General features: G+C 35.8%; 1 long non-coding RNA gene across 2 annotated transcripts in view; it reads left to right on the plus strand.

The window, feature by feature from the left end:
• Nucleotides 1-2,485: 2,485 nt before the first annotated feature.
• Gm38767 overlaps nucleotides 2,486-15,716 on the plus strand; it is a 32,250-nt gene continuing 19,019 nt past the window's right edge. Inside the window, exons 1-3 of one of the 2 annotated variants that reach the window (XR_868803.3) lie at nucleotides 2,486-4,375; nucleotides 5,978-6,048; nucleotides 8,603-8,685. This is a non-coding gene — a long non-coding RNA (predicted gene, 38767). The remainder of the gene's footprint in view (nucleotides 4,376-5,977; nucleotides 6,049-8,602; nucleotides 8,686-15,716) is intronic. The other variant, XR_868802.3, reaches the window with a different exon arrangement.

The raw sequence follows: 15,716 nt of genomic DNA on the forward strand, positions 1-15,716 counted from the left end.
TAATATCCTTTGCCTTACAGAAGCTTTGCAACTTTATGAGGTCCCATTTGTCAATTCTTTATCTTAGAGCATAAGCTATTGGTGTTCTGTACAGGAAAGTTTCCCATGTGCCCATATGTTCAACTAATTTCAGTGTATCTGATTTTATACGGAGGTCCTTGATCCACTTGGATTTGAGCTTTGTATAAGGAGATATTGGATCAATTTGCATTCTTCTACATGCTAACTGCCAGTTGAACCAGCACCATTTGTTGAAAATGCTGTCTTTTTTCCACTGGATGGTTTTAGTTCCTTTGTTAAAGATCAAGGGACCATAGGTGTATGCATTCATTTCTGGATCTTCTATTCTATTCCATTGATTTACCTGCCTATCAGGGTACCAAAGCATGCAGATTTTACAATTACTCTCTAGTACAGTTTGAGGTCAGAGATGGTGATCCACCAGAAGTTCTTTTATTATTCAGGAATAGTTTTTGCTCTCCTGGGGTTTTGTTGTTCCATATGAATTTGGAAATTGCTCTTTCTAACTCTATGAAGAATTGATTTGGAATTTTGATGGGGATTGCATTGAATCTGTAGATTGCTTTCTGCAAAATGACCATCTTTACTATATTAATCCTGAACAATCCATGATCTCCAATCATGGGAGATCTATTCCATATTCTGAGTTCTTCTTCATTTTTTTTCTTCAGAGAATTGAAGTTCTTGTCATACAGATCTTTCACTTGCTTAGAATAACACCAAGATATGTTATATTATTTGTGACTATTTTGAAAGGTGTTGTTTCCCTAATTTCTTTCTCAGCCTGTTTATCCTTTTAGTAGAGGAAGGCCACTGATTTGTTTGAGTTAATTTTATATACAGGCACTTTGCTGAATATGTATTTATTTCTTTTTGTAGGTTAGAGGCCATGTAAAAAAATAATGAAAAAAGAGGACATGAATTTGAAAAGCACCAAAGAGGCGTATTGAGAGTGTTTGTAGGGAAGAAAACAAATGGAAAATGATATAATTATATTATAAGCTCATAAAACTAGAGACATAATAAAAATTAAAATAAATAAAATTTGTGACAAAAATATAAAAGACTTTATATAATTACATCATGTTACCCTTCTCTCTCTTCGCTTCAATCTCTCCCATCCATATCCTTGCTCCCTCTCAGATTCACAACCTCTTTTTGGAGGAATTGCAATTGTACTTGTAATTGTAATTAGTACTTTTTCACACTTATTACTCGCATACATGTCAATATATAAATAGTAAGTACAACCTTTTGAGTCTGTTTAGTATTGAATTGTGTATATAATTTCAGGGCTGACAGTTTGTATTATATAAAGAAGTAAGGGTCTCTTCCCTGGGGAAGACTAGTTCTCCTGCTTTCCCCATTCCGTAGATGACTATCATTCTTTGTCTATGAGCTAGGCCCTATGAAATTCTCCTTTCTATATACATATGTCTGTTGGTTATTGTCTCCTTGTTTAGGTCCTGTTTAGGCAGTCATATTGTTATGGTATCATTGGTAAAATTTCCCTGCCATTTCTTGAAGTCAACTTTACTGCAGAGCACTCTAGCTTTTATAACTTTGTCCTCTCTTTGTGAAGTTCCAGAACATTGGGTGTAGGGGTTGTGCTGTAGAGTTATCTGTTTACCCATAATCTGTTTTTTTCCTTCTGCATTTTGATCAGGTGGTTTTCTGTAATTGTGTCTATATGTCTCAAGTAGATACTTTTTTAATGAAAGTGAGAGATATCAGATAAAGTCAGAGGCCTGGGTCCAGAGTTAGGCCTGTGTTATGGAAATGGCAGCATGGTAATAGAGTTTAGATATGTGTGGTTGGGAGGGAGTCACCAGAAAAAGCTAGTTTGTAGGCCTCATGTCTGGAGGCAAGTCTGTAGGAGTGGAGATGGCTTTAGGGGCTGAGGGCATGGTACAGGGACTTACCAAGCCCTGACCAAGAGTTATTTATACTGTGAATGTCATTAGAAAGAAGGGAAATCTGAGAAAATGTCAGCCACAGGAAGCCCTAGGATAGATGACAGCAGAATATAGAGAATGTGTTTTGACTGTCGAGGTTGAAAGAGAACAGATACTTCCCTAATAGCTAATTTAGTTCAGGCTACTATAAACAGATGATCTAATTTCTACAAATTTTACTTAATTTTTCTATAACAGAAAAAATAACATTAGGTAAAGTCTAAGGAAATATTAATAAAATTGATACTTTATTAATTGAAAATATTTACTTGATAGACAGAATCTCTTATTGATGGATCAATTTTGTTCCTAGACTATTCATTATGCTTTTTTAGACATTCAATTTTATTGAAAATAGGATTCAGTTCTCAGAAAAAAAGACAGCCTGTAACAAAGCCAACACATCCTTCCTTTTTTTTTTTAAATTTATATTCTTACATGTCAAGTAAAATCATTAAAACAGAGCTTAGAATACTGCAGTAAGAAAGAACCAATTATTCAGTAAGGTCTTTTTTTTTTTTTCCTTTTTTTTTAGTGGATGAAAACTAACATGCAATTATTTCTAAATTTAAAAGGGGAATTTATACAGTACAATATTGTTTATCATAACTACTTTAAGTACATTACTTGGAATTTTGTATGTGGTATTTGTCTCCAACACAATCTGTATTTGAAGATATGTCAGATTTGTCTCTTTACGGAATCATGCAGTTTTAGAATTTACATCTGCCATGGCTGAAGGCTATAAAGGGTTGTCTCTTTAACAACAACAACAACAACAACAACAGCAGCAGCAGCAACAACAAACTTTCAGCAAAATATTCAAGTAGTAGTTGCAATCTAGCTCCTACTTTCAAATTTTATTATAAAACAGATTATATTTATTAAATCTGTGAGATAAGTAGTAAGGGATACCAGTTCCATGCTGTATGCCTATGGGCTAAGTCTTTAGAACCGCACCTTTTGGAAGAGTCTGGTAACAGAAACATAATTATTTTGATCCTCTATTGACTGCAGTGCATATATTAACATGCATATTCTCTGGTGAATGGCAGCATAATGTAGAGAAAGAGGACTCTGGAGAACTATATGCAGTTCACTGTTTCCATAGCAACTTGAGCATACACTGAGAAGATCTGTTTCCATGACTATCCTCTTGAACAGTGTAATGGACTGAGTAAAATAAAGTAACTGATTGTTAAGTTCTCATTGTTCGATTTTAACTGACTTTAGAGTGGCATGGACAGGTTATCAACATAGTGTATTAAATTAACCTCACCTCTGTTACTTAATACCAGTGTGGTTGTTTAAAAAAGTCACATTTCTATATATTTCCTATAAAAATTCTGGTATGCTATGATGTGCAAAGAAGCAACTACTCTTGTTTCGGTAACCTGGCTGACATCTGAAACAGATATTTCTAAGACAGGGTTCAGAAGCAGAACTGTTTCTATTCTGGAAAATTACTTTATTCTAACTGGAATTTAGTATGCAATTGTAAATGCAAGTAATCAGCCACTGCAGTATTAGCAGTAATTATGATGTTGGTGAACAATATAAGTCAGAGATGTTTTTATATTATTTACATTGATTGTTATTGCAAACTGCAATGTTTATCAGATCATCACAGTCCTTGCTATTTATAAGGAAAAGGAGTTTTGCTTTGTCACGTCTATGTTTTAAAATATTTCAAAATTGTAACTCAGCCAGCTTTCATTCTAATCTTACCTGATTTGCCTGATACGTTTAAAAACCTCATTTTACTAGGTTATCCTTTCAACCTAAGACTAGATCTAAGCTTTAGTGTAGGGCTGGAGATAGGAATGGTTTCAAGGTTCATGATCTTGCACTTGCATCAAAGATAATCGGGAAGAAACATCAGACTCTAATTCTTCAGAGGCATTTGCATGTGTTAGGGTGAGAAAGTGATGCGAGTTTGCCGTTCAGTTATTTAAATATATAAGCTGCTGAATACACAGTAATAGAATAATCTAAACAGGAAAGTAAACAGCATAGGAGGAACTCCTTGAAATTCAGCATATGTAAAAGTGTAGTTTCAGAAAATGAAGAGATGACAGTTGGAATTATATGTGAAGATTTAATAACAGGTGTCTTTAAAAATCCATTCAACAGGAATACAAAACACAAAAAACATCAGGAACCTTACACAAGAGAGAGAGAAGAAGAAGAAAAGGAGGAGGGGCAATGCAAAAAGACAATTAGAAAGTCAGACAAAATAGTGAAAGGATAAAGACAGCATCTTGAAGAAATCAGGACACAAAGTAAATGTTACTGATGATGTCTCAGAAGATGCACAAGTCCAGTGAGTGCCTCCCATGGGAAACTGCCAGTCTATAATCCTGCATCCAGAAAACATACCATTTAAAATTTACAATGAAGTAAGTACATTCTTCATATAAAGAACAGAAAAATTTTCTTGCTGGTAGAAATAAATTATATGGAACATTAAAGAGAGGTATCAGAAAGATGTCTGAAACAAGAAATTTGTCCCTATGTCACAAAAGTGAAGAGTACTGCAAATGATAAAGTTTAAGATAAAAGTCATTTTTCATATTAGTAAAAAGTTTCTTTATAAAAAAGAAGAGGGACAATGTAATAGTATAAAATATTGAAAAGATTCAATTAAATCAAGACATGAATCTGTTTTCAGACAAAAGATTCAATATTATGAAATTGGTAATTTTTTTCAAATTTTAAGTATAAAAATTGAGTCTAGCCAGGCGGTGGTGGCACACACCTTTAATCCCAGCACATGGGAGGTAGAGGAAGGCAGTTTTCTGAGTTTGAGACCAGCCTGGTCTACAAAGTGAGTTCCAGGAGAGCCAGGGCTGTTCAGAGAAACCCTGTTTCGAAAAACCAAAATTGAGAAAGGAAAAAGGAAAAAGGAAAAACCAAACACCAAAACCCCAAACCACCAAAAACCAAAAACCAAAAACAAACCAAAAACCAAACCAAACAACCAAAAACCACCAAAACCCACCAAAACCCACCAAAAACCAAAAACCAAACAACCAAAAACCAAAACCCAAAACCCACCCCCCCAAAAGTAATTGAGTAGAAAAGTGTGTAGATTGTTTATCATTTCAAATTAGTTTAATTCTAAACTATAAATAAAGGTTATAATTTCAATACTTACTAACATTATGAAGACAATGAGCTTCGGTACTCGCCTGAACAGAATAGTTAATGATAGACATTTGCACACAAGAGTCCAAGTATGTAGAGAAGAGATTCTGGGAGGTCATGGTGAGAAACTGACCACTTGAAATCTGAAGAAAAGTCCATATTTAAATGTGCAAAATAAAGTATTATGTAAGCTATCCAGTGTTTGGCATTTTGCTAAGGAAGTTCTCGACACACTCAGTTTTGTGTGAGGTGATAACAGAGGTAGATTCTAGAATGATTGTTGCCATTGTGCTCAACAATGTTAACAGAGAACTTGAATTATCACAGAGTTTTAAGAAATGTGAGTATCAATACAGATTCAATGGCAGAAATAATCGAACAATTAACTATGATTCTCAACCATTATTTTCATGGAAATGTATGTCACTTTAACCAATGTTTTAAGTTTAAAAACACGTGATTTATGACATTGTGACATCACTTTGAATAGGTACATCACTTTGTTAAAGAGTAGGTCAGCAGCCAATGACTCTACTGGACAGATATGTGGCATTTAGATGGTAGGTTTTATTGGAAAGGTACTATTGGGATTCTTCTTTCTCTTGTTCCTCCCTGCCTGTCCTTTGGTCAGATGCTTCATGGTGTGGTGTCCTTCTCACCTCTTGTGCAAATACAGCAAATACCATAACTAAAACTTCCTTCCTTATGAATTGTTCATCTCAAGTGTTTGTAAAATGATGAGAAGTTAACACCCATCTTAATTAGGGTTCCTATTCTTATTGGTGATAAAGCACCATGATCATAAACAACATGGGGAGGAAAGAGTTCATTTGCTTTTACTTTTCTCATCACAGTCTATCACGTAAGGAAGTGAGAGTGGGAACTCAAACAGCGTAAGAACCAAGAAGCAGGACCTGATGAACAGGTAATGGAGGAGTGCTGCTTACAGGCTTGCTCTCCATGCCCTGCATAGATTTTTTTTTTAATTGCTCCAAGGACTACTAGCTTAGGGGAACTAGAAGCACAATCCCTAATTGAGAAAATTTACCACAGGCCTATTTTATGGAGGCGTTTTCTCAGTTGAGAGTACATCTTTTCCAATGACTAACAAAAGTTAAGTTCAATTAAAACTATCCAGCACAACACCATTGTAGGTTCAATAAACTAAAGAAAAAGTACCAAGTTAATTTGATCAGAAAACATTTTATACCACCTAGGAAAGAATTCCTGCATGTTATGGGCAAGATTCAGCATAGCAAATTCTGTTATAAAATATGGAATAATGGCTTCTTTCAAAGTAATAACTGGCCATCAATCCCTTTTTCTGACCTTGGTTTGACAGGACCTTATTTTAAATGCATAAGAAACTTTACTTTTTATCATAGTCTAAAATTCAGTTAAGTCTTTTGTATAATTAATTTGATAGTGGAGGCATTTAAGTGACCAAATACTATCACATTAATGACAATGCCTTTTATGTTCTACTGTAGTGACTTTTGGTGCAACTTTGTGAACCTGGGTTCACCAGTTCATCAGATAAGGCAGCAACAGTTAAAATTATGTAAAAACATTTTCAGTAAACCTCCTTACCCCAGATCCTTTATGGTTTTTTAGATGTATGACTGCCAATTAATCTTAAATGTCAAAATGTCCTTATTTATAGAAACAAAACTGTGGATACTTTTATCATTATTTTTGCAAGAAGAATGACTTGTGAGAGGCAAAATATATTCTATGTCTATAATGAATAAAGATGACAAACTTTGAAGAAACAAGGGTATTACAAAGGAGTAACCTGATACTGAATGTAAGATCCTAATTAATGCATGTCTATATGAAGTCATTTTATATTAGAGATAATTAGTGTGCAGTAGGAAATATCTTGCTTCTGTATTTCTCTTTGCTATATCTTCAGATTCAGATGTAATCTCTAATTAAGCATATGTAAGATTCTTAAAGAGTAAAAATTTAAAAATCTAATTATCCTTCTCATGCAGCTATGACCACAGCGGGATATGCCCACTGCTACACTAGTGGTGTGGTGTTAGAAGAATAACCAACCTCTTGAACATTTTTTATTTAAAGCCCACTCCATGAGATGGTATCCCTACCTGACACTTAAAGAGGCAAGACTAGATAGGACATTGAACCTAGCAGAAAATCCACTACTATTATTCTGATAAATGAATATAGCATTAAAATAATAACTAATGACATGTTTATATACCCAGAGGTCACTCTATCACTAACCCTCATCTCGTCATTGAAGCTTCTTGCAGTAGATGGAAATTAACACAGAGATCCACAAGTCGACAGCATACAAAGGGTGTGAGACTGTGGAACACTCAGCCTTAAATGGGATGTCATTATCAAATACTTCTTTTAAAGTCTCAGGAACCCATGAGAAATAGACAGAAGAAAGATTGTAAGACTTAGGGGTAGTGGATGACTCAAAGAAAACAGTTTTTCTTTTTTTTCCTGACAAAACTGGGCTGATGCACATATGAAGTTACAGAGACTATAATATCATGAATAAGACCTGCACAAATGCAAATCAGATGAATTCAAGAGGGACAAGGTCAAGTGCACACAGACTGAAACCTAGCCATAAAGTTATCTACAATTGATAGCTGCTGGAAGAATAAAAATCTATCTTTAATGGAGTATCACTGGGTATACCATGCACACATAGGGCAGAGTCCATCCTCATGATTAGTTGGCCAACACAAAGCACAATCCATCTATTGTTTGTTGTATATGGTTGTTGAGAGAGAGAGAGAGAGAGAGAGAGAGAGAGAGAGAGAGAGAGAGAGAGAGGTTATAAACATAAAATAATTCTGGGCTGGTGATATAACTCAGCTGTTATAGGGTTTGCCCAGCATGCAAGAATTCCTGAGTTCAGTTCAAAGTATTGCAGTGCATAACTCTAATCCCAGCACTCAAGATGTGAAAGAAGGAAGAGATGTTAAAAGCTACATTGGCTATAGAATGAACTCCCCTCTGAAAAGTATGGAGGGAAAAAGTCAGAAAAACATTGTCAGCATACTTCTAAACCTGAGAGTAATTGTAAGTGCATAAGTTAAGTAGGAATGGAACTGCTGATTTGATTATTTACCTTTCTTTCACTCTTAACTGCAAAATTTACATGTGTTCTCTTTCATTGCATGTTTATTACATGAAGTTTATACAGTGTGGGAGGAAGAAAACTTGAAGTTACTTATAAAATAAAAAATATAGTTAAACTGGAACTATGTAAAGATTATAAGTCTAGGAGTATAGATCACTTTAAAATTTCATCTGCCATACACCACAGCAATTACATATCATGACAGATATTTTGAAGTTTTTAAAGAGACCATATATTTATATGGGTATTTGTATTATGAGATTGCTCTCTCTCTCTCTCTCTCTCTCTCTCTCTCTCTCTCTCTCTCTTTCTCTCTCTCTCTCTCTCTCTTTCTCTCTCTCTCTCTCCATAGAGACCAAAAGAAGATTAGGGATCTCCTGGAGTTGAAGTATTAGGCAGTTGTGAGTCATCCAGCATTGTTCCTGGGAACTAAAGGTAAGCCCACTGAAGAACAAGAAGTGCTCTTAACCTCTGAGCCATCATTCCAGCCTCTTCTATGAAACTTTTAATATAGCTGAAACTGAATCTTTATTATTCTTGCATCTACTGTAAGTAGATTATATGTGAAGTATTTATATTTGATTGATTCTTGGGGATTTGACAAAATTTGCATAGGCTATTTTAGTTATTTGGCTGTATATCTAGAAGGAAAACACAAGCAATGGTAGTGGCAGAACATCTCCACCTCTAATCCCAGAATGTCAACTACATACCCAGCAGGTGTTAACATGTCCATTTCTCATTTTCATCTTCCCTAATTTTAGACTTATGGAACGAGAAAATATGATGAGTTGTGTGAAAGAAAAATGCCAAAATGTTAGAACACACTTCAGAAAAATTGTTTTATATGAGTCTTTCAGAAACTGGAACCAAGAAGCTTTGGAAGATATGTCACGATGAAAGCACATAATGCAATCAGTGTTCACATCAGCTTTTCTTGTATTGTCTTTTCTTATTTGTATTGACTAACTAAATGTAGGTAACTTAGCCAGTACACAATGAGGAAGACAGCCCTGTTTTGGTTAGGGTTTTACTGCTGTGAAGAGACAACATCACCACCATGGCAACACTTATTTGAAGGCAGTGAAAGGAGGTTATTTACCACCCTGTGTATATCCTGAGTGTATATAACCTCAAAGCCTGCCTCCACAGTGACACACTACTTCTAATGAGGCCATACCTCCTAATAGTGCTACTCCCTATGGGTCAAGCATTCAAACATATTAATCTATGGGAGTTTCGTATTCAAACTACTAAAATTCCATTTCTCAACTCTAGTGCTCAGCTCTGTTGTGGGCAACAGAGAATATTTTCAGGAAGTAACAAACAATAACATGCAGGCTGTGATGAGTCCCATTATTAGTAACATGGAGAAACATTTGAACACTCTAATATGTATATGCTTGCATAGTACTATTACTCCTCTCTCTCTAGTGACATTTGATGATGCCTGAAGACATCAAACTCTGGAGAGGAAGCCTGCAGGAAGTTTGAGTTGTTGCCTGTCTCTTGGAAAATTGGACAGTGGAGGAGTTTGTTTGCATGCCCAAGTGCCCAAGGCTGAGGCTATAGCCAGCCATACTGATTAATTAATGTGAATTTAGGTTTAAGTAAGCATGTAGCAAAAGCATGTAGCTTCCATTCATAAAACCTGAGTTCCAGACCAGCTGTTAGAAACAAAACCTCTGTAGGATAAGAGTTTCATTTGAAGAAGCTCATGATTCTTGTTATAAGGGCTTGGAGAAGGTGAGCCCATTCCTTCAACTCATTGTTTATATTGAAGTCTGGTAAGGCATGTTCAGAATTATCTCCAGACTCAGCATTTCCTGTTTGGGTTTGGCTGAGAGCTCAGGTGGTTGCCGTACCGAGCTTTCCTGGCTAGTCCATCTTGACTTTATATCAGGATTTTGACTTGTTTGTGTCTGGCTTGCAGAGATATGAGTCAATATTCAATCAGTGGAAAGTGTGCTTAAGCCAACAACTTTACCCTTTCCTTTTCTTGTTTTTCCCGTTTGTAGGGCAGGTCTGTCACAAAGAATGTGTACAGGTTAGAGAGCATCAGCAGTCTTGAGAAAGTATGATTTGAAAGATCTCAAGAAATAACTATTCTGTGTCTGAGAAGACTATGATTCTTCAGTCACCACAGTATTTTCGATTCATATTATTTCTCATGCTTGCTTTGTACGTGTAGGAAAATATACACACAGAGACACACATAGAAACACACACAGTCACAGACAGACACACACAACTAATGGTGTAGATCAGTAACTAGTGGACACAGAGGCACAGGAAGCCTTGCCATTAAGCAGTCTGCTGGCAGAATCTCTATTCTACAGGAGTTACTTCTCTTTCTATTAAGGCTTTCAATTAATTGAATAAGGCACATGCATACAATGAGTACTCAGATTCACTCACATGGCAAAATTCAGGATTTGGCAGCAAAAGCTTCAATTCCCAGGTAAATCGGAGGTAGAATCTTGCCTGAACAACTGAGCGAAAGCCTGTCACCAAGCTAAAATAAATAAATAAATAAATAAATAAATAAATAAATAAATAAATAAATAAATAAATAAAAGTGAAAAGGAAAAGAGAAGGCACACAAAGACCAGGTTTGAAGACTACCCTCTCCCCAGCCCCCATTTCCATGTTAGCAAACAGCAGAACAAGCAAGGAGCAAATCCTCCCAGAAACAGCTCGAACTGTTTGATCAGATACTCAGGCACTGAGATCTCGTTAAGCTGGCACCATTACCACACAGCCTTCCTCTGGTTTAGTGTTTTCTCTGGGATGTTGTTCTGAGTCCTTTAGCTAAGCTATGAGGTATATGTATTATAGGACAAGTAAGGACTTTTTAATATATATTGTTGTCTCTCAAAATCTTCCCATAACTCCAGTTGATAGTGTCCTGAATATCTCTCCCTAAGAGGCCTTCAGTTCCTTTTATTTTGAGCATGCTGAAAACAGCAAGTTATTTTTCTCTTTCATCTACTGCTCTGTTTAATGATAATATCATTCAACTTATAAGCCTTAGTATCATTTAATTATTCCCCCTTTCTCTATTGAATGTCAAACTCACTAACTGAACAAAGTTATTATATACCTTATAAAAGTCAGGTCATATTTTTAATATTGTACACACAATAATGAAGAGTTGATAATACACACAATTGCCCAAATAATTTTAGCTGTGATAAAATGCCATGAAGGGAAGAAACTGTGTGCTAGAAGACTGTAAAACTAAGGAATATCATGCAGAATGGAAGGGATCAGGCCAATCTGGGAAGACAATCCTGGACTAGACAGGGTAAGTGCATAGGCACAAGAGTGAAAGAACAGATGATAAAGATGTCTAGCCACAGGTGAGGAGAATTTATTTTCACAATGACCTTTAGGTAGCTGTTATGGGGTGGATACCACATTTTTTAATCAATTAATTATGTAATATATTATATATTATATTATTATCTAGCAAGGGCTAGACAAGTATCTATTCCATAAATGAATTCCTGTGCGAACTGAGAAAATGGTGGTTAGAAAGAGTTTCTAGAGCTTAAATTCACCTATGATAAGTGGGCCAAGTAAGGACTTTGCTCTCTGCAGGAGACTTTGAGAGCCACTGCCTGAAGCTGTTTTATTGCTCTACCATGGGTCAAGGAAACACTAAGAAACCCCTACAGTATGTATAAATCCTGGCAAAGCACAGGCAAGGTTCTGATTTTGCTAGACTAGGCATTCCCGTTCAGTGTTTGGATTACACCGTCTTGATCACTTTGGAATATATTCACACTAAATAACCCTGGAGATTGATTAAAAGATTAAGCTTTTCCTCTCTTAATTAATCTCAGCATCCACTTATTGCTTTATCTACTAAAAGCAATATGATTTGCTCAATCTACCAAAATATTTGCTCTAATCTAAAAATGAAGAGGTAATGAATTTAAGAATTTAGCTAGATTTCAAATTAACTTAACGCACCCTCCTCCTTCACCAACCCCGTAGAAAAAAAAAGGCAGATACTGTAGCTTAGAATATATCATGTCATGAAGATGGAACAACATTTGCATAAATCCCAAGTGATTTACCACACAAAGAATCAGAATAATAAATCAGTCATATTTATTAGGAGAGTCACCTTGATTTTTAAATCTATCATAGATTTACAATATTGATATTCATAGTCCATGAATTTGGACAAAGGTAAAAAATTGAAATAGAACATGGCATTCTAGACACAAATGTTCACTGGCAGTGGAGACTGGAGGTGCTCTTACTCTGTCTGTGGCTACTCCAGACCATACAGCAGCACAGGCTCTGGCCCACCTCTCCTATGAGATGTTTTTGTACAGAGCCTCAGAGATGCCTTGAATAAACAATAGCTTTCAATAAACAATCACCTCTTTTCACTCTTTTCATCATTCTCTTATTTATCAGTGTATCATTCAATATGATTTCCTGTTACATACACATGTGTGTGCATGTTCATGTATGTGTAAGTGCATTTGTATGCATATATGTGTGTGTGCAAGTGTCTTCCCTCTCCCCTTTCTCTCTCTGTGTCTCTCTCCCCTCCCCCGCTCTCTCTCTTTCTCTGACTCATATCATATTCTTTCCTGATCCTCCCTTTCTAGACTGCTGAATTCTGGAATGGTACAGGTTGAAATCATACTGGTCTATCTTCTTGAACAACATGCACGATCATGTTCATTACCATCACTTTAAATATCATCTGTGCATCAAAGGTTTTCTAAATGTCCTTGTGGTCCAGATCCTATTCAGAGCTTCAGTATCATTAAGTCAATTTTAATTGCCTTTCATTTATCTCCTTTTTCAAAGACTCAAGTTAATCTTATGATCTAATATGTTAATTACTTTTACTTCATTTTGGAAGTTCCCTGCCATAAAAGCCACTGTCCCCTTTGCATGGCTCTCCTTGCTTCACTCTTGACATCCTCAATACAGAGACTGTTTAGAAATGCAGGACATTGCTCAATGCTCAAAACTCTTTTGTTTGTACTTAGACTAAACCAACTGTTGTTACACGGCTTCCTTGGTTCTATGGCATTGTCCCTGCCATTTTATATATGCTAGAATTATTTGATCCTCTAAGTAGGTAATATCTCCTGAAATATTTTGGAGTTTGTTGTGGTAGAATTTACCTATGATGTTTTTTTACATTTTCACCTAAAATGATATCTGTATCTTTAAAATTGTTTCATTTTATTTTTAAAAGTATAAGTACATAATTTTCCCCCTTTTTGTTCTTTCCTCCCAATCCTCCCATGTATTTCAGTCGCCCTCTCTCATGGCTCCTTTTCCTTTAGTTGTTACATATGTACATTCCTAACTACATAAATATAACCTGCTCAGTATGTATGCTGTTACTTGTTATCTGTATGCATATGATTTTGGGACTAATCACCTTAAAAACTGAAAGTTTCTTTCTTAGAAAGACATAGGTCCTCCCTCATAGTATTTCTTTCCCACACCTCCCACACCTTCCCGCCTTTACAGAGACACTGTATGAGTGGGACTGGAGGAGAGGAAGGCTACAATCAGAATGTAAAATCAATAAATAAATGAAAAATAATAGTTTCTTGATTTTTCATCAATTTTTCTTTTAATTTGGTATTGCCATCCAGTACATGAATTAAATAAATATATTGAATAAGGTAACTTATATTATCATTAATTTAACAAAGAAAATAAAACAGTAATGTATATAAAGAAGTTGACTAAAGTCATTCACATACCACCTGTACTGGCTAGTTTTGTGTCAACTTGACACAGCTGGAGTTATCACAGAGAAAGGAGCTTCAGTTGAGGAAATGCCTCCATGAGATCCAACTGTAAGGCATTTTCTCAATTAGTGATCAAGGGGGAAAGGCCCCTTGTGGGTGGGACCATCTCTGGGCTGGTAGTCTTGGTTCTATAAGAAAAGCTGAGCAAGCCAGGAGAAGCAAGCCGGTAAGGAACATCCCTCCATGGCCTCTGCATCAGCTCCTGCTACCTGACCTGTTTGAGTTCCAGTCCTGACTTCCTTGGTGATGAACAGCAGTATGGAATTCTAAGCTGAATAAGCCCTTTCCTCCCCAACTTGCTTCTTGGTCATGATGTTTGTGCAGGAATAGAAATCCTGAGTAAGACACCACCAAAGATTTAAATTGAGAACCAAAACTCAAAACATGTACTCTTCAAATATAATACATATTATGTTCATACTACACACACACACACACACACACACACACACACACACACACACACACACAGAAACCATTTCATTTGGTCAGCTTAAAATTCACAGAAGATTTCTATAGATTAATTGATAAAAGAGTACTTATGATATTTATTATAACTATTCTCATCTTATAATCTACTATGGTCAAGATTATTTAAAGAAATAATGACCAATAATTTTCTCATTTAAATGACAGAAATCAAACCACAGATACAGAACTTCCAGAGAACATGATAAAGACCTGAAAAAAGGTGATGCCAAGTGTATTAGTGTCTTTTCTGCTGCTGTGATAAAACACCACGAACAAGGCAGCTTATAGAAAAAAGAGTTTATTTGGTTAGGGCTCATAATGATGGCTACAGTGTGGCAACAGGTGCCAAACATGCCTGCTGGACATAGGAGCTGAGGGCTTAGAGATCACTTCTTGAGTGGGAAGCAGGAAGTAGAGAAAGGAAATGGGGAATGAGACATGGCTTTTGAAACCTCACTGGCTACCCCAGCAAGGATACACCTCCTAAACTGACACAAATAACGCCAACAGCTAGGGATCAAGTGTTCAAATGCCTGAGACTGCAGAACATCTCATTCAAATTACTACATCAAGGTATATTACATTTATAATGTATCAATGAAGTTATATATGAAATATTAACTGTGAAAGAGGACAGGGGAATTTTTTTTCTTACCTATAACTTAAGAACTACAGCAACCATCACTGAGAAACCAATGTGAACTGATTTTCTAGGGTTTCTGTAACAGAGTAATTATAACAGAACAGCAGAATTTATTCTTGTCCTAGTGTGAAGTTTAGAATTCTGAAGTCCAGAGGTGGTTGGGACCACATTTCTTTTGAGTTCTTATCTTTATCACTATAAAATCCTTCTCCATGCACACATGGCCTTCTTCATGTATCTTCAGCAACATGGTGGGGCTTCTTCATATTACTTCCTTTATCAGGGCACACGCAACAAAACTTAGAGGACATTATATTTCAATGTCATGCCTTATCTTGATTCAATTGAAAGCTCTTATTTCAAAATAGCACTAATTCTCAAATACAGTGTATTAAAATGTCCACATATCACATTGTGTGGATATTTTAATTCACTGTATAACACACTGGAACCAAGAAAAGAGTGGAATATTATAAATTTTGAAATTAGCAAGTCACCAACTTACAATTTTACACACACACACACACACACACACACACACACTGAAGTGT

Source organism: Mus musculus, chromosome 6 (genome assembly GCF_000001635.26).
Source record: "Mus musculus strain C57BL/6J chromosome 6, GRCm38.p6 C57BL/6J".
Classification (NCBI taxonomy): Eukaryota; Metazoa; Chordata; class Mammalia; order Rodentia; family Muridae; genus Mus; species Mus musculus.